The following is a 12,957-nucleotide window of genomic DNA, read 5'->3' as shown; positions in this document are numbered from 1 at the left end:
CACTTTCCAATGACCCGACATCTAGTCTTGAACAAACTTCTCCTCAAAACAGGTTCTTCGTCAACTTCCTCATTCCACAAAACTCTTTTTATCATAAGGTTCTCACCATGCTCAGGTTCATTAAGTGTTTCAAAAACTTCTTCACAAGCCAAAGTATTTATATTGCTACCTTCAATCTTCTTACCATAATTACTACTTCAAAGGCTTTATGTCCTTCTTCACACTTGACACAAGTTCCCTTAAAGAAAAACCTCTCTTTCCTCTTACCACCATTATTATTTCTAAAGTAACCAATATAGCTACCTCTAGTGTAATTACCTCTTTTTCCAGGAGGTTCTTCTATCTATTTTGTATTTCCTTTATCTTGCATTGTATTATCAGATCTGCTACCTTCTCCATAGGTCCCACTTATGCCTCTTTGAAATCTGCCACCACTTCCTCTTTGTCTCTGGTCATGTTTCTTCATCAATTTTTCCTCATCTTTCAAAGCATACTAGTATGCTTCTTCCACACTATTCATCTTAACATAACTGATCTTATCTTGAATAGATGTCCACAAACCATTTAGGTATCTAGCTACCTTCTAAACTTCATCATCAACATGTCCAAATCTGATATCCAATTTTGTAAGATTCCTTAGTATATTCCTTTACACTAATTTTCTTTTTTCTTATATTTTGCCTTGGTAATATGTAGGAAGAAACATCTTCTTCATCTTGTAAATCATCTATGTCCATGTCTTGATCTTTTCTTTTCCTCTTTTTTGTATTTCAGTCTGCAAGTGATCCCACCAAAGTGAAGAATGGCCCTTCAAATTTTTGACTTCTATCTTCGCCTTCTTGTTATTAGGATTGCTTTCATAGTCAAAGTACTTATTCATCTCAAAAATCCAATCCAATACTGCATTAGTCTCAAGTCTTCAATCATAGCAAGAAACTTCAACAGCAGGTCTAGATTTTTCACTAGACAAGACTCTAAGAATTCTTTCCTCATCTTGTTCCACCTTAGGTTTAGGATTAGGAATAGGTTTTGCTTCTTCATCATCACTAACATCCTTGGGATGTACTCCTCTTCTCTAGGTTGTCTCAACAGCTTCAAGTGTCATTTCAATTTGTCTCAACATATCAATTATAGCATTTTCTTCATTTCCTCTACCTTAAACCATTTTGACAATAGTTCCTGCAAGATTGTAACCTTCTGCAAGTTATAGGTCAAGTTTCAGATCCACCACCCTACAATCAATCCAACTAAGTTTCTCCACAATCTAAGTCACAAGAAAGAACTCAGCTCTAATACCACCTAACACAAGGGAAATGGTAGGAGATTTATGAGGAATAAACTCAGCTTAAACCTACTAATACCTTGCTTAGAGTACACACGGAAGGAAAACACAGAATTGTAACAAGAGACCATAGAACTCATAGATTTACTAATTGATTTGATAAAATAATAGCAACCAACATGCCCAATTCTAGGTTGTGGTCATTTACAATGAAATACAACATCAGAATTCAAATGTGTAGTCTTATATGTCTTTTTTTGATCATGTTACTTCATATTGTTCTTCTACTTCTATCATATTTTTTCTAACATCAAATCCAAGTGATTATGATGCAAGTAGCATATTAAAACCCTTCAAAAACCCCCAAATAAACCATAGAGTTCAATGATCAATACAATTTCTCCAACATGATAGAGGCATTAACACATGTGAAATAAACTCTATTCTGGTCATGAAAATATAGTCATAAATAGTAATCAATAACTCTTCAAATATTCATAATCAAGTCAATCCCACTATTCATACTATAGAATGGATAATTATATATTCTCTCCAATTTATAGAAATATCCAGTGGCGCAATAAACAATTATGATCATTTCCCAAAACTAGTCACTGTGAATCAGAGTTTTGGGTAGTTACAGACAATTTTCACCAAAACTTTGATAACTTCCTCAGTATTGCATGAAATAATCTCAAACCATAATCAATGGAAATCTTATTCAACCTATAAAACTACCATAATATAAATACACTTTTTTCTAGGTTTTACATGGTCATACAAGACCTAAAAACAAGAGGAAAAACTTTCAAGACAACAAAATAATAGATTTAAACAATAAAAATATGATATCAAAATGCTTCCAATGCTTTCCAATCCTTCTTCAACTCTACATCATTCCTATGAATGACCATTACAAAGGTTTTAATAGCCTTCAAACCTTCATGTGGAAGTTATAACTACTCAACTTCCTCTTATGACCAACTAACTTCTCATTTTGTCTTTTTACAACTTTTGAAAAGTTACATTTTACAACTTTGGCAATATTTGAATCAAATGACTTTACAACTTCACAAGAACATTCCAAACATATTAGAATGCAATAATAATGTCTTTTGTTACCATTTTACCACTTCATGGTTATTTTATACAAATCTTATCAAATAACCAATCCAAGACCATATTAGGACAGCTCATTACAATAGGCTCTTTTAACCTTTAATATTGATGACATTACTAATGCAAATGTAATCGAATTTAATTATGAATACTATAGAATAATTTGATGTATTTTCTTGGTGCTCCTACACTAGCTTATATAGCCAACTAAGCCCCAAGTTGGCCAAGTAGACATATAATTACAATATAGGTCCATTCTTGGAGTTGTAAACCATAACCTAAGTAATGGGCATCAATTGTTCACATGCTCTTCAAGATAGGTCCACACACACATTAGGATTCAGCTCCCAACTGCACAAGATGTCACGTCATTGTAGGAAACCATGCAAATAGTAATAACATGCCTCATAGGATGCAAATAGCAAGAAACAGAGACCAACAAGAATGGCACAGAACTCAAGAAATATAACACATCAGCATTTGTGCTTATGGTAAGGATAGAAAATAGGTCTTCAAAAATATGTTAATTGTGCATAGCACAAAACTCTAGGTAGCAACGACTACACCGTGAACAAAAATCAGGTATAGAAAATAAGAAATGGTTGTTGGTGATGCAAGATTGCATATTGACCCAAGATTATCCTGCATCACAATAAAATAACAAGATAACATAATTATGTTTTCCCCTTAGATCCCAACTTGTGGTAGCTAAGGGTCATGTCTGATGAATGAGAGGGATGTTTATTTGAATGTTTTCCTTTGACCGTAATCTATCTCTCTCCAATATTGGCTCCCATAAAGTGCCAAGCCAACAAACTAGCACAATTGTCAAGCCAGTAATGACAAGGACAACAAACTTAGAACTTGTAGAAACCACAACCTCATAGATCCAAAGATTCAATTGTGAGAAGAACTTGTGGAAATTGCAACCTTCATATCCTTCTAGCCAAAACTAGCAAGATAAGCATCTTCCAGCACATGAATAGAAGAAGAGATTGTATCTCCTTCCAATCTCTAATAAAAAACAATAGCATCCAAGGGAAATTTCTCCTTAGAAATAGACTTTTTATGTTGCAACAAAGTGCTCTTCCACCATGAAGAGGGTTTCTTGGGTTTGATTTTTTCAATCCCAAACTTTGCTGCAACATGCTCGGTATTAAAGTATTTTATGCATTTGAATGGAAGACCTTCATAATCAAAAGACTAGATCCAAGAGTTGTTAGGACCATAAAGTTTAATCTTAATTGGAAGAGCTTTAGAAGCATCTGTATCAACTAGAATACATGCATAGGTAGAATGCAATATATCAGTTGATTATGAATCCACCATAAAGAAATCACCTAAATAGTAAGATGTGGACCCTAGTGTTCGGAGATTCAAGCATGGAGCCTTGGGAGAATGGGCCAAGAAACCCTAAATTGACAAATAACTGGATCATCAAAAAGGGTCATAGATTGTTTCTCAATGTTTGATGTTGTCTCTTCATCAAAATTGACTAGAAAAGAGTGACATGTAGGAAAGGGTTTAGTTTATGTCGGCTTAGTGACAGCCCCTAACCACCCACCATTACACATAGATTGGGCATAAGAGGGCCCCTTCATAACCCCCAAGCATTCAACACCAAAAAAGACTAGAGAAGAGGGTGCCCTAGGCCCCAAAACCACCAAAGGGCCACTCGCAAGATGAACGGCACCATTTCCATCAACAACCACCAAAACCTTGACACATCCCTTACCAAAAAAAGAAGCATGCATAGGACCTCATGAGATAGAGCCAATGATCCCAATTCATCTGCTATGACTTCACCTACATGTTCTTGGTCATAGCCGACAAGCAAGGTAGTACCCATCAGAGGGGCAGATGAGACTAGTGCAATGTAGGTATGTGTGCATGCACACAAGAGAATTCAAACCATCTACAAATCAGGAGCCCATGATCTCCTATCACCCTCTAGGGTTGTAAAAAACTAAATGTTTAAAAAAAAAATTGCAATCAAGTTTGTGAGAAGGTCGATTGGAATTTGGGTTGCATTTCAATGACATTAATACATGTGTTTAGGTGTCACCACACTTGCATTCACGTTGGAAATTCATGTTATCAACTTCAATTTGAGTGGCATATTATGTGGTGTTTAGCATCTAGACTTGTGCAATGTTCACATGCTAGTTGCACCCTTCCTTAGGTTGGTGATAGATTATGGACTTGCATTGTTTGTAGCAACTGATTTTATACACAGCTTCATCTAAATGCATTGTAATTTCCTTGAGCATTAAGCAATTTGTTGCTACATTTAACTACTAACTAATTAATTTGGACACTAATTATGAGTTTGACCATAGTTATTAGTTTGCATATCTTTTCCTAAATGCTTGACATCATTTTTTTATTTTTTTTAATTGCAAAACAAAGAAAAATCAAATCGTTTCCTTCAACATATCCAATTGGAGCCACCAAGTTTGATTGCTCAACCTTCAACGGAATCAGGTTTCAGCATGGCTCAAAGGTTTATTTCAGGTAGACATTACACCCATAGAAGTTGCACTTCTCCACTTGGTAATGGAGACCCAAATATTCTATTTTGTAGTACCTATGATAGGAGTGTTGATGGTTCAAGAGGTTTAGTTGGCACAAGATATAAAGACATTGGCACTAGTTTTATCATTGCCAAAGAGGCCACAGAGACTTTCATGAATCTTGCAGCTAGTTAGCATCATGTTGTCAATGTGTTGTAGCAGTTGTCTGACACATTGCACTTCCTAGAGGATAGAGTAGGGAGAGAGGTCCTGGGGATGAATATGTCAATTCACATAGGTCCCAAGTTGGTGACAAGCCTAGAGTTAGTATCAAGATTAGAGCTAAGGATACTAATGCTTATGATAGGTTTCCCACTTTGAGATTGAGGTCATGCCTTTTGTGGATGATGTTGTGGCACACTTTGTAGGCAAAAGGCCTAGAGAGACAGACTTGCAAGAGACAACCAACAAGATGACCTTAGCCCACTTTGATGGAAATGTCAAAGGTGACAACTTGAGCTTAGGACCATAAGCTCCAATGCATATTTAGCATTGACTAAGGAGGATGCCATTAGATTTTTTGTGCTACACTTGGATGGAGCAGCTCATGATTGGTGGCACCATGAGCTAGTGTTTTTATGCCATGAAGAGTTCATGGATAGATTGATAAATTAGTTTGATGGGAAACATCTGAGGTATATATCTAGGAGTTAGCTCAACTTAGGCAAACAAGTAGCCTTAAGGCCTTCATTAGTGAGTTCCAAAGGCTTTCCATGAAAGTCTATGATATTTTTGAGTGGGAGGGAGTTATGCCTTTTAGAGAGGGATCGGTTGAGCCACTTCGAGGGTGGGTTAAGTCCTTGGACCCACTTACTTTACAAAAGGCAATGCAAAAGGTTAGAGATCTTGAGTCATCCACATCTCAAGGCAAGTTTGCTTCTTAAAGCCTTCTACCACTCCACCTATAGATGAGGAACACCCACCAATAATAGAAAATAATAGTAAAATTGATTGGGAAGAATGATGAGGCATCACATGAGGATTTGAGAAGACAACTTTGTTTTTTGTGCAAACGACCTTATGGTAGAGGACACACATGTTCTTTAAGGTCTGAAGGAGGGGTAAATCATACTATGCAGATGTATGAGGTTGAGGTAAAATCTTCACAAGAGTTTGTTGGTTTAGATGGTGATTATCAAGATTTCAATAAGGTGTATACAAGGAGTGTGTATAGCTTCACATTTTATTCCCATGTGCAAGGATAGTGGCTAAAGCCTAAACTAAAATGTTTCTTAACAAGGGAAGTTTGAAAATGTTTGAATAAAAAACTATCCTCTTTGTAAGATATGCCTTTAGTTTAGGATGTCAAGGATGTTTAACATGGTGGGGGGGAAAATGAGATTTCCTATTGAGTTGCCTCCTTGTGATGTATGTTGAGTACAATTCTACTAAAGATTATTTAGTGATGAAAAATGTAGTGCCTACCCCTAGTTTGCATTTTTGCTTTCATTACTGAACTCTTTTAGGCTAGTTTTATGCTTAATGATTAGTAGCATTATTTTGAGATTATCAAATATTATTTTAGATTTAGTTGATTATATGATGAGATTACTTGGTACTCTATATTTCATGTATGTATGATGATTATTACAGTGTTTTCAGTTATTGATGATGATTAGTTCGATGGTTTATTATCATATGTGTTTTCTTATGGATACTTACCCCGTACTACATGTGTATGGTGTGTGTGTGTTTGTTTTCTTTATGTATGGCATTTCTAATGTGGTTAAGGAAGGGAGTCGTAGTCACCTGCTAGTCAGGATCTACACGATGCACCACTCCCTGCCATTGCCTATTTAGCTTAGAATATTATGTTTGTACATGCATGGATTTTATGCAGGTGCAGGTACTGGGTATTGACTTCCCTAAATTGCCAAGATGAGTGTACCTTATAGCATTATCTCAATGGTAAGAGAGGGGAGATAAATTCTTGAGTCCAAATTCCAACCCTTTAAGCCATTTGTCTTAGAAAATTAGGACAAGTATCTGAGTTGTGTACCCTCTGAATGCGTCGGATGACACTAATTCATGATTATAACCCTTTAGTTTGATTTTGTATGTGTTTTTCTATGATGGGTTTTTGTATTTTACTTTATGAGTCTTTGGTGTATTTTCTATTAATTAAGTCTAATTAAAAGATTAAATTAATAATTTAATTTAATGAAAAATTATTATGATATTTTAATATTTAATTATATTTAATTAATTGGGAAATTAATTAAATTTGAAGATAAAAGATTATAAGAATAAATATAGAATGTGATAATATTTATTTAATTTAATAATAATATATTTAGAGTTCATTTTTAAAATAGATATTAAATAATATTATTATTTAAGTTAATAAATATTTTATCAATTAAACATTCAAAAATAAATTAAGAAGTGGAAAAAGGTATTAATTTATGAAAATATTTTAAGTTCACATGATGCGTGCATGAGATTAAAATATAAGAAATTAATTTAAAAAGATTGAACAAGTGAATTTAATAAAGATATTTTAATTGCATAAAGTGCACATGAGATTAAAAATTAATAAATTGATTTAAAAAGAAGTCAAGTGAAAATTAAATAAAGTAATTTAATTAATTAATGAATCTGCATGGAAGAGATAAAAGAAAGATTAAGAAAGGTTATTAAGAGTTAAAGTCGGGTGAGTAGAGAGTTCTCTCAGGTGATCGCACAATTAGTGCCTTGATTTTAGGAAAGAACTCCTTATCACTAATTGAGGGTTCATTTTCAAGGAACCAAAGTTTTGGGAAGGACCGTGAATTTTGGAGGAGGAAGGAATTTTTGGAAAGGGGAAGGTTTTGCAAGGAGGGATTTCTCTTCAATCTTCTTGGGCGTAGTGATTAGCATCAGTGTCTAGGTAGACGCTTGTGATTATTTGCACAATTTAATTATGCAATTTTCTTTCTTGTCTTCTTTATGTCTATGAAATAATTATTTGAATGATTATCTGCATCGAATGTTTCAATATAGTGAATTTCTATTATGCAAGTTAAATCTTCTGAATATGTAGGGATTGAAACATCTTAGAATTCTCGTCTAATAATTTCAAAAAAAAAAAATTCTAAAATGGAAAATTTGAATGGGTGATAGTAATTCTTCTATCAAATTATATTTTTAAATGATATATATATATATATATATATATATATATATATATATATATATATATATATATATATATATATATATATATATATATATATATATATATATATATATATAAAATTCGGGGGGCGGTTATTAGTTTGTCTCATGATAATAATAATTATACAAAAATAAATTTTAAAAAATATATATAATAAAATATTAAGGGAGGGGGCGGGGCTATTAAACCCCACACCCCAAACCTGGCCATGGCCTTTGAGGGCTGCGCGTGACCAGCAGTACTGTTGTGCAGCAATAGTCGTACCTACAGCCCCAAGGTCAGGTCGGCGGGCCTTTAAAAACGCTTTGATAAATGTGTTCATTTTTAAAAAGTTTATTATATTATTAAAAAAAATTAATTATTAAAGTTTATCATTATTAATAATTTTTAAATATTATTATTAATTATTAATTTTATTATTATTATTAATGTTATTAATAAAATATTATTAATTATTAATTTAATTAATTAATGGATTGTAAATTATAGTTTTTTAAAATTAATTATTAATAATTTTATTAACAATTTTGTTATAATAATGTATTGATGTAGTTTTGTTCATAATTTTTGGTTGAATTTAGTTAAATGATATTTAATTAAATATTATGGAATTAGGGTTAAACGTATTCATGATATCATTGTTTAAGGAATTTTGATTAATAAAATAAATATTACTTATTAAAATAATAATTTAAAATAAATTATTTAATTAAATTATTAAATAATGAATTGTGGATTATCTCATAAGATAAGGGTATCTGTACATTTTAGTCCAAATATAAGAATTGGGTTATATATTTAAGGATTAAAATGCAAATTTTGTTGCTCGAAAACTTGCTTTAAATGAAAAACTGAAACCTTACTGTTTTACTCAACTGCATGTTTTCAAAATAAAACAAAACTATGTGACTATTTCGTTGTCTATGTTTTGGGATTGGGTTGATCTAGCTTTGACCAGTTTAGGACATTTACCAGAGGCTTGGGGTTATGTGTTTGTGATGTCATGTTGATGTTTGATCTCGATCTTTTATACTCAACCATGGTAATGTGTTTGGTATGCTCTATGAGATGTTTGATGCATTGATTGTTTTTGCTTTCCAATGTTCTCTGGTGAAACTAAGATGAAATGTATAACCTACTTGACTTAGCCATTTTTGAGTCCTCAATTAGTTATTTTTTAATTTCTTTCCAGTCACTTTGATAAGACTAAAGTGTTTTTTTTCTTGTTCTTGGTGATGTTATGTTATGACATGTCTGACTTAACCATTATGAGTCTTTGATCAGTATTATTTTGAGATGCTTTCCAGTTGCTCGTAGAGAACTGATGTGATTATTATGATTTATTTTTTATGCTTTCCAATCACTTGTATAGGGCTTAGGTGATTTTATATGATTCTTTGATTTGTGATTTTATGAGCCTAGGGTAGGTAATATATATGTAGTGTCGAGAAGTGCCTTGCAATGGGGGCCAAGGCCCTAAGTGGTTCCTAGGGTAACCTATTGTAAGTTGTTTAATAAGTGAAAACATTACACAAAATGGAAATAAAATAAACCTAATAAGAGTCTTTGTATGTTCTCGCCCATACCTCGAATGCTAGTACAGACTAAGATGGGAGTAGAGAGAATGCTTGGTTGTGACCTTGCATTCGTAGTATGTCTTGTCAGTACGAGAGGATATTGGTGGTTGCATAGGGATCACTAGGGACCTGAGGGTCCTAAGAGACTACCAAGGTAACTCCAATGTGATTCATGCGATGACACTTACCCACTTACATAGTAAGTTTCCTACGTGTCTTGTGTACCTCTGGGTCTAGATGTCGATCTATGTTGGACCCCTTGAGCTAGAATGCTTTTAGGATTTCCTGGACTTAGAAAGCATTTGTGTTATGTGATTTGATATCGTGTTTGGGACTTGAGACTATCTCCTCAACGCGGTGGGAGTGGGCCATTTAGGTTCCATGCGGTCGGGTGGTAGTGTTTTTTACTTTTACCATTGAGATTTATTCATTGCTACCGTGGCTAGAGTTTCTTTGTCTGCATTTCCTTTCTTTCTATCTATGTATCATTATGATGGATGGTTATATTTTATTATGGATGTTTGTACCTTTTATGATGGATGGATATATTGTGTATGGTGGATGACTTCATACATTTATTGTACTTGTATCATGGATCCGAGGAGGATGATGTATTTCTATTTCTACATATTTATATTATTTTAGCCTTTCATACCCTATGACATGTACAGTGGATGATTGTGCATTCCAAATTTTATTGCCAAGTGGCATTCAGAAGAAATGTCTATTATTTAAATGGACTTTGGACTTTTTAATTATTCTTTCAAGTGGATGTGGTATCTATTAGACTTAATATTAATTAAATGTAAATGTGATTCAATGTCATGGGATCCTTAAGGAATAAAACCTATTGTGTATGCTTTTAGTTGATTGTATGTTATTGCTTCCACTACTATGTGTTGATGTGTATGATTTTTCTTTCTTTCTTTTTTAAAAAAAAGTTTGGAAAACTTAGTGTAAGTTTAGGTTAATTCTTTTGGATCCCTTGGCGGGGCATTACAACAAAGACATCACATGCATTTTTCTATTAGACCCTAGTGGAGGTTTTGGTTCAATGTGTTACCAGATTACAATTGCTTGAGCACAAGCAATCTTGGTAAGGGAGGACTATAATATCTCATTTTAACAAGCTCCAATAGTTGGGCTTACTCAATTTTCCATTGACCCTCGTCAACTTACAATTTATTTTGGGGGTCTTTGTTGAGTAACTTGAACTTCAGATTTACCCTGTTGATAAGGGCTTTTTTATTATCAAGTTTGAAAATGCTGAATATAGGAGGACTATCTTGTGTGATTACAACTTCTTTTGGGAGTAACATTTCCTTCTGATGGCCAAACCTTGGCATAAGGATTTTGACCCACTTACAGAATCTTTCAATAAGATCCATGTTTGGGTTAGGCTTCCGAATCTTCGCATGCATCTCTAGTTGGATTCTATTTTGGAATCTGATGGGTGGGCTCTTGGGGATTTTCAGATTGTGGATTTGGCAACCTCTTATGTTCTTCATTCGATGTTTGCGTGCATCGTAGTTGAGATGGATGTCTCTAGGGGTCTCCCTGAGAAGATTTGCATGGGTTCCCCGTGGAGTATCTCGATTCAGGTTTTGGATTATGAAGGTCTTCCCTTCTGATGCAAGAAACGTCATATCACTGGTCATGTGGCGACTCGATGTTCTTCTGGCAGGCAAGATCAAAATGAACACCTACCTTGTGGGCGGGTGTTTCTGATAAGCATTACACTGTTACTAAATCTTCATTAGTTCAGGAGCAAGTTGTTGAGGGGTCTCTTGCTTCTGATGGTTTAGGGGATACTACTCTTGATGTTTTGGATCAGCCTGTTTTAGAGGAGGCTCTTGCTTTCCAGACAATTGGTCCTGTTGCCTGAATGCAGACCCTTTTTAGTCTATTGTCTCTGGACCTGTAGTATAGAATGTTTTGGATTTGGGTTCACCCAAATTGGCCTCTCCTAGGGAGAGTGTTTTGTTGGATGACACTTCTTCTTTGGTCTGCCATGTGGATTCCTTTGTTTCTTTAGGGGATTGGCAGAACGATGCAGCTAAGCTAGAGGATGGATGGACAGTGGTAAAAGGAAAGAAATCTAAGTACTCCATCCCTCCTATAGATAAGAATTTGCGGTCCTACAAGGGAGGTTCTAAACCTAAATCTAAATCTTAAGCTCCCTTGTTGAGGATTGATGTCCATTGTGGTGGGAATTTGTTGGTTGTTCCCTATCTTTGTTTGGTGACTCACACTACTGTATTTGGGCCTTATATTGTCATATCTTTAGATTTGATGTACAAGGTTTCGGGTCCTTTCAAAACATGTTTTTACCTAATCAAAACTCGCTATTTATAGTAAGTGAATTGTGAGCAATCTGTGTTCTGAAGCAAAATTGAACATTCGAATTCACTATTGAAGTATTGAGAATTAAATGGAGTTCTTCAAATCTAATTTTGAGCTGCCATATTGAGGGTTATAGGTGAAAGTTGACAAAGCCTTGTATACTATTTATGTGTGTGCCACATTAAGGGTTATAGCTGAAAGTTGGCATAGCCTTCTATACTGTTATTTATGTGTCTTGAAAGGCGATTAAGGGCTGAAGATTGGTGTTTATTATCACCTACTATTCGGATATCTATTATCTCTTTTATCAGGTGGATGTGTCTATTACCTCTGTCATCAGGTGCCATTCATCTCTGCAATTTGGGTATATATTCCTGCATTTAGACGCCAATTCCCTCTGTATTTTGGCGTCGACATATCTGCCATCTAAAATCAATTGGACATCTCCATTATTGGCATCGTTTGGTTGTATTAATTGCTAAGAGTTGGGCATATATGCTGCGATCATTTGCAGCCTGCAACTATTTTTTAAGGTAGCAATCCTTGTCTTAGGAATTATAATCAAGTTTGTGAGAAGGTCGAATGGAATTTGAGTTGCATTTCAATCCAATTAATACTCAGGCGTCACCACGCCTACATTCAGCATTGGAAATTCATGCATGCTATTGACTTCTGTTTGAACAGCATACTGTGTGGTGTTTTAGCATCCAGACTTGGGCAGTCTTGACATGCTAGCTGATATTATACAAAGGTTCATCTAAATGAATTGTAATTTCCTTAGGGTATTAAGCAATTAGAATGCTACATTCAAACTGCTAGATAATTAAATTGCAAGCTAATTGTGAGTTCGAGCATACTTGTTAGTTTGCCTTTATTTTCAAATATCAAACATCATATATCGTTTTT

The 12,957-nt window shown here is 34.3% G+C and overlaps 1 pseudogene; it reads right to left on the bottom strand.

Annotated features, from left to right (window-relative positions):
* The window catches only part of LOC149578601 (uncharacterized), a 109,894-nt pseudogene extending 98,528 nt beyond the window's left edge, over positions 1 to 11,366 (bottom strand).
* Between the last annotated feature and the right edge of the window lie 1,591 nt (positions 11,367 to 12,957).

This window comes from Cupressus sempervirens, chromosome 1 (assembly GCF_028749045.1).
Source record: "Cupressus sempervirens isolate cs-2001-9-10 chromosome 1, ASM2874904v1, whole genome shotgun sequence".
NCBI lineage: Eukaryota > Viridiplantae > Streptophyta > Pinopsida > Cupressales > Cupressaceae > Cupressus > Cupressus sempervirens.
The sequence above is the reverse complement of the archived record's forward strand: the minus strand, read 5'-3'. Positions and strand labels throughout refer to the sequence as shown.